The 10,303-nt window shown below is 39.6% G+C and overlaps 1 pseudogene; it reads right to left on the reverse strand.

The window, feature by feature from the left end:
• Window positions 1-7,384: 7,384 nt before the first annotated feature.
• On the reverse strand, window positions 7,385-7,877 carry LOC100773532 (annotated as a pseudogene).
• Window positions 7,878-10,303: the final 2,426 nt, after the last annotated feature.

Below are 10,303 nucleotides of genomic sequence, written 5' to 3' on the forward strand. Positions count from 1 at the left end.
AGGGATGGTGATGCCTCCAGAAGTTCCTTTATTGTACAGGGATGTTTTGGCTATCCAGGGTCTTCTGTTTCTCCATATAAAGTTGAGAATTATTCTTTCAAGGTCTGTGAAGAATTGTGTTGGGATTTTGATTTAAACTATGCCTTTTTTTAATTACAGCAAACTGGGCAAACAATCCCATAAGTCAATTTAACCTACTTTTCAAAAAGCCAGTCATGTTATCTATTTAATTCAATGAATTGATTTTTGTTATGTTTTGTTTGGGGAATTTTTAAGACATGGAACCAATGGATAGCAACTGTAAGCAAGCAAACTAAAGTAGGATGCTGTGAGCTTAAGACTACTGACCACTCAGATGATGACTAATCTGGTGTTGAATCTCATTATAACTTCATTGTAATGTATTAGTCTAATAAAAGTCTCTATTCAGGTAATAGCTATAACGTAAGTAAAGGTATAAGATGCACACTGACACGTGTTTACTATATCTCTATTTCTTTCCCAGGAAGAAGCATAAATATTAAAGCCCTTCTCCACAAAGTGAAATGTATATCTTTATGCATGGCTATTCTACTTATGTACTAGCTATCTCTTTTTTTAAAAAAATGCTTTCATTAGCATATATTAATGATACACAATAACATGTTTCATTATGGCATTTTCATCTATGTACATAGTATATTTTGATCATATTCACCCCATTACTCTCTCTTTTACTCCCTCAAGATACCACAGATCCCCTTGCTTTTCCCAAATACTCCCCTCCCCATAATTTCCTTTCTGAGTGATTTTCATTAGAACTATGTGTAGGAGCATGGATGAGGGTTTGTTTACAGGAGCATAGACGCTTTACCAGTGGATATAGCACAAAAGCAATGTCTCTTTTTCTCTCCCCACCAGTCATTAGATGTGTATATGTCTTTCTTTTAGTGACTATTTCACCTAAATTTTAACCTGCTATAGCTATAGTTATATTCTGTAGTAAAATTTTACCTACCATTAATTCCAGTCAGATTACTACATTACAATAAGGAAAAAATCTGACTATACAGGGACATCATCAAATAATTTTTGCTTACTTATTTTAGGATTTTTGAGATAGGAGCTTCACTATGAGTGCAGGCTAGCCTTGAACTCAGGATCATCCTACTTCACCCTCCTAAGTGCTTAGATTAAAGATGTGCTTCACTACTCCCAGCACACAGTTTTCATCTATCTATCTACCTATCTATCTATCTATCTATCTATCTATCTATCTATCTATCTATCATCTATTTATCTTCCTTCCTCCAACTTCATCCCCCCCTCGTGTGTGTGTGTGTGTGTGTGTGTGTGTGTGTGTGTGTGTGTGTGTTACTGCTTTTGGAAACAAAGGTTTCACTCATGGTTTTACTCAACTGCTTAGTTGCCTCCACAGGCCAGAGTTTTTATATGAACAGAAATGGACAATAAAATTGATACCACGAGGCCCCCCCCATTACTAAAACCCTGCTTCTAAAACTCAGTCTTCATACACTACTCCACTTAATAGTCAAGAGTTTACAGTCTCTTCATTCTTATAGCAAGTGTAAATGCTTTGAGATTGGGTATAATCCACCCATCTTTATACCTTTCAAAATACATAGCATGGCATTTAGCATCTAATAAGTTCCCAATAATCATTGAACTTTGTTCTTTTTGTGACTCATCTATGGGAGGAAAGGGTTACACTAAAAATTATAGATTCATGGTCGTTGTTACAAGTGGTAAATGCATGTATACCATAGAAAAGATTAGGGAATATAAACAATAACTTAATGAAAGGCCTCAAAAGAACATCAATGGAGCCTTTAAATACTAAGAATAGACTGATGCTATAACTTTTTGACTAGCAGTAGCCAAACATTTTTAGAGTAAAATCTACAACTAATTAAGTCCAGCATAATATTTTCACCAAAAGTCATGAAACATTGGATTGCAAAATTATATTGAAAGATTCAATATAATTGAAAGACTTGTCTAATTGATTCAGAATGAAATGAGTTATGTAGTAATTTTATCTGGACCTGGAGACATCCAGATACTTTGTATCCAATATAAACATTTACACCAATGAAGTAAATCCAAACACTATGAACCATGTTTTATGTATTGTCAGAGTGTAAGTGAACAGAAGTTATTTTTTTAAATGCTGAACAAAGTCTGAAGCCCTACTATAACTGTAAAAAAGCTGACATTGATTTTGTTTACTTTTCTACATTTATATTGGAAAATCAGAAAAGATCAGCTAGAACACAGGTCTTCATGATATAGTAATCAAAGTCAATATAAGACTGGGACTGTAATGCCAAATGGTAGGTCTTGAAGGATAGTATTTGGTGATTCTAGGATAGTGATTTTTTTTTTGTGTGTGTGCGTGGCTAATTCAAAGATCATTGTACTGTTACCCAGACAAAGAAATCTGAAGGTTTGTAAAGAATAAAGACCTAAACCCACACGACTGTATACACACATGAAAAAAGAAAACTAATTTGCTTTCAAATGGCTTTTATTTTCACTTAAAAATACAGAGGTGTACACACTTCCCTGTAATCAGATAGAAAAGCAGAATCATTAAGACTTAAGGAGACGGATTTCACAGAGAACTATGTTTACAGGTGAAATATAGATGCCAAAACAGATCTGGAGAGTCTAGAATAGGTTTGGAATTTCTGTTTCTTTTGTCATAGAACTGCCCCCATTAATTAATTCACCACAGAAAAAGTTGACGATATGGCTCCAGGGCAAAATCTGACTGGTTCCCCATTTCTGTAATGCCCAAGAGACACAAATGGTTTTGACAGACTTGTTGCAAAATATGTGTAAAAGAATGATATTCCATGCCATGTTTTAAAAAATGAAATTCACCATGAGGCCCATGTGAATTCCTGGGGTCTGGCCTGCCACCTGGGGCCGTGTTAGTGTCTGACGGTTATTCTGCCACTGGAGCCATGCTGGTCTGGGTGGCCTATACCACCACCTGGGGCCATGATGATGTCTGGGCCCATGGTCCTACCATAGACAGGATCTATGTTGAAGTCCATGGTCCATGTTACCACTGAGGGCAGTGTGGATGCCTTGGGTCTGATCACCCATCTGAGTCCGTGTTGGTGGCTGAGGGCCATGCTATAGCTATGGTCATGCAGATCTGAGTGGCCTGTGCTGCTACCTGCTGTCCTTGCCAGAGCTGCAGCTAAGGACCATGTCTGGGTTCATGGACCTACTGCAGCCAGAGTCATTGTTGATATCTGAGGTTCCTGCTGCCATTGAAGACCATGTAGATGCCCAAGATCTGGGACCTTGTTAATGTCCAGGGACCATGCTCCTGTTGGAACTGAGCCCAACTGAGCAGCCTGTACAGTCATCTGGGGATTTGGTGAGATAAAGACATGGCTGCTGCCAAGGACCATGTCTGGGTCTGTGGTTCTTCAACGGGGGTCTGTGTTGAAGTCCAAGGCCCGTGTTGCCACCACAGGTTACACAGAACCCCAGGGTCTACTGCATATATAGTATAGCTTTCAGCTTAGTATTTTTATGGGAGCCCTGAGTGTGTGAACAAGTGGGTCTCTGATTCTTTTGCCTACTCCTGTAGCTATTTTCCTTCTGTTGGGTTGCTTTGTCCAGTGTTTATGTGATGGTTTTGATTTTATATTTATTATATTTTATTTTGTTATGTGTGGTTGTTACCTCTTAGAAGCCTGTTCTTTTTTAATGGGAGAGAGAAAGGGAGCAGATCCAGAAAAGAAGAAGGTGGGGAGAGACTGGGAGGAATAGAGGGAAATTGTAATCAAAATATATTGTATGAGAACAGAATCTATTTTCAATAAATTAAAACAAGCAACAATAACCATAACAACAACAAAACAAACAAAAAACAGTTGATACTTCCTTGGTGCACCTCACTCCCTTGTTCTCTTCTACACATATGATTATATATTTTCTCAATATTTGAAAACTAAGCCAAAGATAAAATAGAAGACCCACTGTATAAGAGTTACAGTTCTGAAAGGGAAAGGTATCTGGGCACAACTGTGGCTTTTATAGTAAAAGTAAACAAAGCAGGGAGCTCCATACTTACACTTACCCAGTAGAAGGGCAGAGACAAGTGGTTAGAGCAGGTAGAGAAGAAAATAGCTGGAGAAGTGCAAGTGTCTTACTAAGTAGAATTACACATGTTGTGGGACCCTGAAGGGTACTGAAGGGATTATGTCCACGTGGTGGCCAGCCCAAAGGGCATAGGAAATTCTTTCTTAAAAGGTCCGAAATAAGAGGCTTAAGCCTCTGGAGAAAGTGAATATTGAGCCTGTGTGATGAATTTGGTGGGGTTTGATGAAGCTGGTAAAGCTGTCACCCTGTAGGGGAACAAAAAAATGAAGGTCCCTAAAACTCCACCAGGACTAAGTAGGTGGCCTCAGTGTCAAGAAGGAGAGAGATAAATTGCCCTGATATTGTGATGTCTACCTGAGACTCCCAGTGTGAGATGGCACTAGTCAGGCTAAGGGAGCCCAGGCCACCTCAGTCATTCATGGCCAGATTTAAGAGGTCAGCTGAAGGACCACCTAGACTTGCCTCAAGGGACATGGGAGCACTAAACACCCCAATGACCTTTTTGATGGCGCCTTGGACATGGTCTGGGTGGTTTATGAGGGATCAGACAGGCCCAGGCCCAGTGACCCTCTTGACTGCATTTGAAACAGGGACTAGGAAGTTTTTAGGCTTTAGAAGGCCAGGGAACCTGGGCAGTTACTATGGCCTTTGCTAGCATCAGGTATTTTTGTTTTGGGGCTTTTTCATCTCTCCCATGGTACACCTAAAAGGTCATTCTGCCTGTGTAGTTAGGGGTCCTTTCTCTAGATGTTTAAGTTTGGCCCTACTATCAGGGAACCTCTGGGATAAGAAGTAGGTCATAAGGAATTGTTTTCCATCTGGGGTCTCAGGATCCAGATTGATAGATTGCAAGTGGGCCTTTGTGGGGCAGTCTAGGGATTGAGATGGGTCATCATGTTTGTCCTGGATGACCTCCTGGGTTTTTTCATACTTTACCTCTTTAAGGGTGTCCAGCCAGGAGGCAAGTTACAAACTGATCCCTAGCAAGAGTTGCTCCCTGGGGTACTGTAATTCTCCTCAGGATCCTGATCAGGAACTGCCTCAGCCCCCACTGGCTGGGCAACCTGTCCCTGACAAGGGAGAAAGGGAAGCCAGGGAGCCTGGAGAGGGTGATGAGGGACTGTGGGTTGAGGCTTGGTAGTATGATCAAAAATATTGGAAGAATCATCTGGTTTGGGCCTCACAGCTAGCAGTTGTGCTTTTGTTTTTTGTTTTTTGTTTTTTGGATGACTTATGTCATGTGGTCACTTTTATCAAGATGGGAGTGAGATCTTTCCAACCTTAGGAAAGATGGCTATCAGCCATGTGGCTGCCTTCATCCCAGTGGGGGAACAGCAGCTAAGGTGTCAGCAAGTCACATGTTTCCTTTAAGATTACCTATGTATAGATTTTTCATTATCAATCCTGGTACAATGAATTTTAAATTAATCCTTTTGTTACAGATTTTACACGGTTTTAGTCATACCCAATATGCTTACAAATCTTGATGTACGGGAATTTTACACAATAGTTTTACAAATCTGGAGATAAGATTTATATATCAGCAAAAGTTTTAGAGAGTTAAACCAAAACCCAAAGTGTCTGAGATGAGTAGCAATAGTCCCTATTGGGAATAGTCTATCGCTTTGTTTTGTTTTGCTCTCCTGTCTCTGCCACATAATCAGGTGACGAGCCTCATACGGGACAGAGATTTTGGAGGAAACCTTTAAACAAGCATGCTTGAGTCTAAAGGACGGGGAGACATACCCTAACTCTAGAGCCAGATTTTAATTCAAGTGGGACAGCATGAAACAACAGTCTAATGCTACTCATACCTCCAAAACCCCTGAATCCCTGTAAAACTGAATCCAGTAAGCCGAAAACAAAGAAGGCTTAGAGATAGGAAGTTTTTGAGTCCTGGCTATAGACAGAGGATGCTGCAGGAGGGAGTGGAGAGAAGCACCAACCAGTGAAGAGCATGTGCAGGGTGTATGCATGTTGCTGCTGGCCTACTCCTTTGCTTTCTCCTGCTCCTGCTATGTCTTGCTCCTGGCTCCTACTTTGCAACAAACTTACAGATTCATCTACTGCTAACTTAAAAGACAGGACATTTATACAGTGTTGGGGTCTGGCGCGGGAGGGGGGGACACTATACAAAAGTAAACAGGGCTTGGGGCAGAGAAATAGGAAATGGGGAAATCAATTTCCATTTCCTGGATTGCTCACAGTATTTGTAAAGGTCCCATTAGGTGGCCCTTTGGATTGATTATCTAAGGGATATTGAAGTGAAATTTGATTTTGCAGGCCAATAAATTTAGTGTCCTTCAGGACAGGTGTGAGGTGGAGAAACTGGAGAGTTCCAAAGAGGCATCCCAATGAGGAATGAGAGGGTATGAAAGACAGGTTCCAATGGATGAAAAAAAGGAAAATGTCACTGCAGCCTGTAATCATGGGAGTCCCCAGGACTCAGAGAGGACTGAACAAGGAACAAGTTGTTCAGTGGGTCATCACCACAGTCAACCGGGGTCAAGGACTTAGTCTGCAGAGAGACTCGGTACCTGGTACCAGTGCTTCCTTAGAGGCTAGAAGGCGAGAATAAAAACAAAGCTCTAGGAGAGGTTTCAGTTACAGGAAAGGGTGGGGAAATGGGGTCACAAAAGCCAGTAGGGCCTAAAGGAACTTTGAGATTATGGGCAATTCCAGGGGGAAGGTGGGAAGAAAGGGCAAGAAGTGGGGTGATACCCTGGTTTGGTCCAAGGAAACTAGAGGATTATAACTCCAAGGGTGGTGGGATGGGGTTAGGTGAAGAGGGCCAGCCATAGCCTTAAAGACATTTAAGCTGGGGGTACTGCTGCCTCTAAGAGTACTGGAGGGGTGCTGGACACTCAGTGGTCACTTCCTCAGATTCAGGGAAACGTTTACACCAACCAAAGGGGAAACATACCTAATTGCTGCTTGAGGTTTGGGTGCTGAGCTATTGGTGAGCTGGAATGTGAGTCCATGGCAGGTGGACTGGAAATGAGGGTGTATTCTTTTTTTTTCAGGCTTTGGTACATTTTATTAGAGCAAAATTTCAACAACAACAAATGGCTTTTATTTACAGAATCAATTGCATATAGGAACTGTGTAGTCCACATGGACCCAAGAGAGGAAAACCATTAAGCCTGTTTTTCCACATATTGAGTTTATATACAAAAGTTTCACATTCATAAAAATCCCAAAATTGTCAATAAAAACCTTCCTTTAATTAAATATATAAGTAACCTCAAAAGTATCCAATTCAAACTGACTTAATCTTGAAATGTAGTCCAATGAGACTGAACACTAAACATTTCAAGTCCTGCACAAAATAGTAAAATACAGAGGCTTTCGGGATCATTTGATTGATTTACATCAATAGGAGAACTTATTTTTGATGTGATAAAAGAAATGTATTCATCCCCAACTACAATTTCAAGTTCCTGCCTGCCAACTCTGTCAGGGGGTGGCCACAAAGCCTCATCCCCTTTTGTAATTTCACTGTTGTCAATAATTCTCTTCAGTTCTTCCATCAAACTCTTTTGAACATAGGCCTCTTTTCTGATCATCACATCATTTTTATAATTGCTGTTGTTGGCATAGCTAAGCTTTCTGTCTGGCCGAAACTCAAACTCCAGAAACTCATGCCCATACTTGCCCTGGTGCCCAACATAGTAGCAAAGGTAGAAATCACTAGCCACAGACAGTTTTTGCTGTCGGTAAAGCCCGCTGCATGGCTGAGCCAATGTCCCCATTCTGTATTCTTTAGAATATAAGGAATGAGAAATATCTATGAAGTTTCTTTTAGACAGGGAGTAATTTTGCTTTGAATAGTTCTGATCCAGAGGTGCTTGTGGAAAATCATCTGCCCAATGTAAAGGCTCATAGCCAGGTGGCGGGGCTAGCAAATCCTTGAATCTACCTATAATTTGATATTTCATCCTCTTCACCGATTCTAGGTTTGTCTGACATTTAAGCAACAAATAATTAATTCGGCCAAATATTACATTGCTCCCCCCAAATTTGCTAATTTTGTTTATTGGCTTACAGAACTTTACATATTAATCAGGTACAGATTAATGGTTTGAAATATATATTCATTTAAGAATGGTTAAATGTAGCTGATTAACAAGTGTATTATCTCATATATTTCAATCTTAGTATGGTCCTCTCCTGTAGCATGGTAATTTGCTACATATAAAATATAGATTGCTGTTTTACAGAAAGTAGCATTTCATAGGAAAACTTTGCTACCAAATATTCTTAATAGAAAAATTAAATGTATGTTAAAACTTTACTTGTTACATGCATGAATAACCTCAAGAATTAAAACAACTAGTATATAGATACAATGAATGCGTAAGTGTATGATAAGGAAAACTAACAACATTTGTTGGAATTTTATGTCAGGATATTGTGATGAATGGGAGTTGATAATTCAAAAGGCAAATTAGAAATTTATGGGAAATAAGAAAGAGGAATATGGTATTTTGTTTATGGGATGAGTATCCCAGAGAGCATTTCTTCTCCCACAAATAATGTGGTTGATTGCAAAAGAGGTCACAATTCCAACCTATTCTGTATTTATGTCCTTTGCAAGGCAACTCTTCACATTGTACATAAATTTGTATGGTTTCCTACCTCTTGATTCTGGACTGGGCCATGGACTATAACAAATATGACACAAGTAGAATTCTGAGTATTACCCGCCCTTTGGGTTTTGCCCTCTCTTAGTGCTCATAGAACTCTGAGTTCTTTGTGTAAAGCAGATAACATACTAGACTCCATCAAAAAGAGACAAGCCATCCCAGCTTCAGCCCCTCATTCAACAGTCCTGCCAACTACCAAGCACATGAAAATATATTAGGCAGCCCAGACCAAGAAAAAATATCATCAAAAACTCTTGCTGACCCACATGAGGAGGAAAAATAATCAATGCTTGTTATTTTAAATCATCACAGTTTGGAGTGGTGTGTTATACAGCAAATGCTAGACAAGGTAGCAATAACTAAATAGTTCCTGTACTGGATGTACAATCACACTGTGTTTGCTTACAATTTGCATTACTAGGGGACCCATTACTAACAGGTCCAATAGATGTTGCTGGATTACTTACTTGTTTATTGTTGAGACTTGCTTATGAGACTCCGAGTTATCCTAGATAACATTGGATCATGAAAAGTCTGGGGAAGCTTTGTAAATGGAGTTTCTGTCCCACCTGGTCCCATAGCCGTTTAACCCCAAATAAATACACAGAAGCTTATATTAATTATAAACTGTTTGGCCATTGACTCAGGCTTCTTACTGGCTAGCCCTCTCTTAATTATTAACCCACTTCTATTAATCTAAGTATTTCCACGTGGTCTTGGCTTACTGGAGAATGCCCGGACCTGTTACTCCTTTGGCAGCTACATAGCATCTCATCTATGGTTTAGAAATCACCTTTGTGAAGGCTTTAGACATTCCAAGTCCCTTGAGGGGCCTTCAGGTATACTAGAAATTCTCCAGTTAACCTTGTGATATTTTTATTAAATGTGTTTCCTGAACTTGCTCTGGCTCTAGTGAGAATCTTTAGGCCATAGCAACAACAAAAATGGAGACAAAGGACAGATGACCACAGTATAGACTCAAAAGATAGGACATGCCAGGTATCTGAAGGCAGCCTGCACTCATGAAGAGGGGGATTGATTTCTCAGAGAACAGGAAGTTTCATTGAGAGCCTTGGTTTCAGGGTAGATTTGGTTCAAAATGAATTTTCCCACACTATTCTGGATCTGATTTTAAATCAACAAAGCAGGGAGAAATGGGTGGGATGACTACTGTTTATTCTGGATTCAGAAGACTTTGAAAGCTATCTCAATACCTTTATAAGAATCAACTCATAGTATATCAAACACATATTATACTACTCAAAACCTTGAAACCACTAGAGGAAAACATGGGGAGATATTTCATGATAAAGTCATAGACAACAACTTTCTGAATAGCATTAAGTATAAGAGGCCCCTTAGTATCTAAATAATAAAAGGGTAAATGAACAGAACACATACTTCTCAAAAAAGGAAATATAAATAGTTGATAATTATAGTAAAAAACTACTCAGCACCCTTAGTCATTAGTGAAATGGGGCCAAAAACCTATGGCTAGATAGGGAAGCACCTACTACTATTATTCTGCTGAG

The sequence above is a fragment of the Cricetulus griseus genome, chromosome X, assembly GCF_003668045.3.
Source record: "Cricetulus griseus strain 17A/GY chromosome X, alternate assembly CriGri-PICRH-1.0, whole genome shotgun sequence".
Classification (NCBI taxonomy): domain Eukaryota; kingdom Metazoa; phylum Chordata; class Mammalia; order Rodentia; family Cricetidae; genus Cricetulus; species Cricetulus griseus.